We start from the raw sequence: 5,503 nt of genomic DNA, 5'->3' as shown, positions 1-5,503 counted from the left end.
TCTCCCTATGATTCTATTTTCTCTTATCGAACTTCGACTAGTGAGAAAGTCAAACTTACTCGAGTAACTGAGTATCTGTCTTTGGTTTATTTCCAACTACCCCTCGATGTCCTTCTTATAATCTTCCAGTTGAGAACCAATGCCCAGATTATAATCTAATCAATGGCTTAGATCATTTGGAATCAATCTTCATATTTTTCTAGAAGTTACACCCACAGTTTAGATTAATCCCCATTAATTATTTTAATTTCCTAAATTTAGACTTCAGGTCCCACTAAGAATAATTATTTATTTTAATAAAATTCTCTGAGGGTGGAATTTCCAAAATGATTTCTGGGTATTGTGGAATACATATTTCTAAGCATCCCTGCAAATTTAAGACTTAGAAACTACAACAAAACCTTGTTATTAGCATCCCTCTTTTCTTCCTTCTTTTCAATCTAGAGCCCCTTTTTGGTGTTATTTGTGTCAATTTATCAAATATGGTGCAAAACGTGATGAAAATTTTGTACATATTTTTGCACCAAGCCTTGCACAAAGTTTAACACCAAGTGTTGCACTAGGTTTTAGATGAGGTTTTGCAGCAAGTTTTGTGCCATCCTTTGCACCAATTTTTGTGCCAGGTTTTGCATCAAGTTTGGCACGTAATTTTGTTTCACCTACTTTTTCATCCTCTATTTCATCCACTTTTTTGTGCCTACACTTGCATCAAATTTTGAATCATTTTTTGCATCCTCTTTTGCATCCTTTTTTCATCCCCCTTTTCGTAAGTTTTGTGTTTAGGTTTGTGCCTAGTTTTGCATCTATTTTTGCATCTACTTTTGTTGAATCCACTCTTGCATCTTTTTTTACATCCACATTTGCATCTTCTATTGCATCCATTATTGTGTCCACTATTGCATCCACTTTTGTCATGCCATAATTTGTGCCTAATTTGGCACCTACCTTTGCACCCACTTTTGCTTCTAATTTTGCTTCCACTTTTGCATCCTCATTTGCATCTAAGTTTGCATTTATTTTTGGATCCTTTTTTGCATCCTTTTTTGTATCCAATTTTGCGTCAGGTTTTGCATCTCATTTTGGATCTACTTTTGCATCAACTATTCCACCTATGTTTATATCTATTTTTCATACCTTTTCACATCTTCTTTTGCATCAAAATTTGCTTCTTTTTTTGCTTCTACCGTTGCATCCACTTCTGTTGTGCCACAATTTACACCATGTTTGCACCTACTATTGTACCCACATTTGCTTCCACTTTTGCATCCACATTTCCATCCTCTTTTACATCCAAAATTGCATCAAATATTGCATCTTTGTATGCATCCACTTTTGTGTCAGGTTTATGAATCTAGTTGTTGTGTCCATTTTTTCATCTAATTTTGTGTCCACAGTTGCACCCATTTTTTTTTCCACTTCTGATTGCTTTTTTGCATTTTGTTTTTTATCCAAGCTTGCATATTTTTTTTGTCTACTCTTGGATCTACTTTTGCATCGAATTATGTTGTGCCACAATTTGTGCCATGTGTTGTGCCTACTATTTCACCCACATTTGGTTCTACTTTTGCATCCACATTTGCATCCTCTTTTATGTCCAAGTTTGCATCAAATATTGTGTATGTTTTTGCATCCACTTTTACGTCATGTTTTGCATCAAGTTTTGAATTTAATTTTACATCTACTTTTGCACCTACTTCTATGGCATCATGTCACACCAGGAAATAACTTCTCAACGAAAAATTGATTTGTATATCTTATTCCTTCAGGTTGGTCTTCATTATATACATGAGAGAGAGATTGTTCACATCATCTCCCGATGACTGTTCATATTACTTATTTATTTATTTACATTATGTTCACCCAATCCTGATGATTAGGTGTCAACATTCCCCCCCTTAATCTGAAGGGATTTTGGTGAGTCCAAGCATATTTCTGAATCGTTCAAGTTTTTCTCTTCCAAGAACTTTGCTAAAGATTTTTGCAATTTTCTCATTAGTGGAACAATGACGGAGATGGATTGTTTTGGCCTCAACATGATGTCGAATTAGATGATATTTAGTATTGATGTGCCTTGTTTGATCATGGAACTTTGGGTTCTTGGCCAACTTTATTGCAGAGGTATTGTCAATCATGAGTGGAGTTGATTGTACTTGTTTTACCTGCAAATCTTCAAGAATTTTCCTGAGCCACAAAATTTCTTTTGTTGCTTCAGTTGCTGCCACGTATTCTGCTTCTGTTGTGGAATCTGCTGGAACTGATTGTTTGTGTGATCTCCAGGAGACAGCTCCTGATCCAAGACTCATAGCATATCTTGAAGTAGATACCCCAATTTCTTTGTCTCCATCAAAGTCTGAATCAGAGTATCAAATCAAGCTGAAGTCGTCCACCCGTGTATACTTGATTCCAAAGTCTTGATTTCCCTTCAAGTACCTTAGAACTCTTTTTGCAATAGACCAATGTCCCTCACAAGGCTTTTGCATAAACTTGGAGAGGATTCCAATAGCAAACGAAATGTCTGGTCTGGTAGTAGTTAGGTAGTTGAGACTTCCTACAAGTTGTCTATACTTTGTAGCATCCTCAAATTCTTTTCCTTCAATAGATGTGAGCTTTAACTTTTGTTCCATTGGAGTAGTATGAGGATTGTTGGCATTATGAGACAAGTGTTGTCCTTGATGGCAAATCACACTGATGACAAATCATAGTGCAGAAGGATAGCAGCAAGGAATTGATGATCAGTCTACAAGTATGAAGAAAAATATATACACGCTGGTTCACTATATACCAAGTCGCGTATACAAGTAGGTTCACTATATACCAAGTCGCGTATACGCATGTTCGCTATCCAAGTCGCGTGTACACATGGGTTGGCTTCAGTAAAAGCGCGTGTATGTGGAAAACTTATCTTTGGTCCACGGCGGTTATTCCTTGGAAGTTGTGCCTATGGTTTTGGACCTTGGTGTCTCGATGGACGTGTTGATCCCTAGTTTTGAAGTTGATGGTATTGGATTTCTATGGTTTTGGCCCTTGGTATTGAACAAGGCCTAAGGCTATATAAGGAGAAGGAAATCATTAGGCAAGAGCATCTGAAAAGGCATGAATATCTGATGAAGTATTAGATCCAGTATGCAGGTTATTGGTTGATGATGTATTGCTTGATCTGAGCTAAGGAGAGATCTCATCAGTTGATGGAGAACAAGATCTAAGAAGAGATCAGGATCAAATGGTTTGAAATGAACTATCTTTATATGGTTGATTATGCGTATTTCTAGATCTACATACTGACGCAATGTTATGTTCTGGGTATAACTGATATCTGGTACAGCTGCAAGTTATGAAAAGTTATTTTTAGATCTGTATGCAGGTTGTCTTCGGTAAAACCGCGTGTATACGCGGGTTTCCTTCATTGAAGTAGCGTATATCTTTTGGAGCTTGATTTTTGGGTTGCAGCTGGGTCTGACTGTTATTGCAGAGTTCTGTAGTCTGCTCCGTGTTCTGGTGACTGGGTTTGACAGGGTTTCAGTGGTTCAGTGATTTAGAGATTGTTGATGCGAGTATTGGTTGTTTTGTAATCTGCTATGAAAGTTGAATGAATTGTGGTCTTCAGATTGTAATGTTGTGCTTCAGGAATATCCAGTCTGAAAATGTATGAAAAGTGATACCTCAAGGAAAGAAGATTGTAGGCCTGCACCTACGTACTAGTATCTTAGCTAGTACAAGAGCAAAGGGGGTTGGAGCTCCCTTCCAAGGAAGTTTGGAGAACGAGAGAAGGTTGAAGCCTTCTGCAGGTGGTAGCCTGCATACTGGTATAAGGCTGCACCAGTACAAAAGATTGTAAACTGAAGTTCTTATTAAAGAAAGATAGAGACGACTTGCAGCAGGTGGTTTTCACCCACATTGGGTTTCCACCTTATATCATGGTGTTCATGTGTGTGGCTTTTGTGTGATGATCTGTTCTGTTATATTGCATCTGTTTACTCTTAATATGGTGAATAATGTCCTAATGCATTTAACTAAAGATAAACTAACTGGATTATAAGATTTATGGTTATACGCTGGTTTCTTTAGACACAGTCGCGTGTACACGCGGGTTCACTTAACTGAAGTAGCGTATATGTTTCTGAGCATTGAAAAAGTTTTATTGATCTGATAATACTGATTCACCCCCCCCCCTCTCAGTATTATTTCCAACAATTGGTATAAGAGCAGGTCCTTCAGAGAAGCTTGATCGCTTGAAGGTAGATCGTTCATCATGAGCAACTACGAGAGAGAAGCATCAATCAGGCCACCGGTTTTTGATGGGACAAACTTCAATTATTCGAAGGTAAGAGTTACTGCCTATCTTCAATCTCTTGGTACAGAAGTTTGGGACATCATAGAGACAGGCTACACTTTTCCTTCAGCTACTCCTACAGATGCAGCCGAGAAAAAGAAATATGAAACAAATGCGAAAGCAGTCAATACTCTATTGGGATGTATATCTCAATCAGAATTCATGAAGGTAATGCACTATAAATTTGCAAAAGAAATATGGGACAAAATTGTCACGAGCTATGAAGGAGACGAACAGGTAAAGCGTGCTAAACTTCAAACTCTCAGGATTAAGTATGAGACTCTCAGAATGTATAATGATGAAAGTGTGGCTAACTATTTCCTTAGGGTAGATGAGATTGTTAATTGCATGAAAAACTTGGGTGAAGAAATAAAAGAGGCTATTGTGGTTGAAAAGGTTCTAAGATCTTTGTCCCCCAAGTTTGAATCTAAAGTGTCTGCCATAGAAGAAAAGGAAAATCTGCAAATTCTCACTATGTCTCAACTTCACGGAATTCTAACCGCTTATGAAATGAGAAAGGGAGGTCCATCGGACAGAAGAGAAGCTGCCTTCAAGGCTTCAGGCAAAGAAGATTATTATGAAGCAAGTCACGTGCCAGAAGATGAAGAAGAGGAATCAAATTTTGTCAGAAATCTTCAAAGGGGTTCTAGAAGGTTCAGAGGTAAGTTACCTTTTAAATGATTTGCTTGTGGAAGAGTAGGTCATTATGCTGCCAGATGTCCTCACAAAGATAAGAATGACAAGGGAAAGGAACCTGTTAAATGGAACAAGAAACAAAATGAAAAGAAGAAAAGCTGTTACACTCATGAAGATAGTGATGGTCTTTCAAATAGTGATGAAGATGAACAAGGTAATAGATATAAACTTTTAATGGCTTTTGAAGATGATGACTATATGGATGCTATAGATGTAGAAGGTTTTTGTGAAGAAATGAAAGATCTCAAAGTTTGCTTAGAAGAGAAGAGTGCTATTATTGATTCTCTACAATGTCAACTAGCTAAAAAGGAAAAACATCTTGAAAAATTGGAATGTGAGATTGTTTGTCTTAGAAAGGAGATTGAGAAAACAAAAGCGATTAATCTTAAATTTGTTAAAGGATCTGAAACCTTGGATGAGATTATCAATGTGCAGCGATCTCCTCTGATCAAGACAGGTCTTGGATATAATGGAGAA

The sequence above is a fragment of the Pinus tabuliformis genome, chromosome Q (genome assembly GCF_031772625.1).
Source record: "Pinus tabuliformis cultivar Carrire ecotype Pingquan chromosome Q, CPIR1, whole genome shotgun sequence".
Taxonomy (NCBI): Eukaryota; Viridiplantae; Streptophyta; class Pinopsida; order Pinales; family Pinaceae; genus Pinus; species Pinus tabuliformis.
This window is presented reverse-complemented; position numbering follows the sequence as displayed.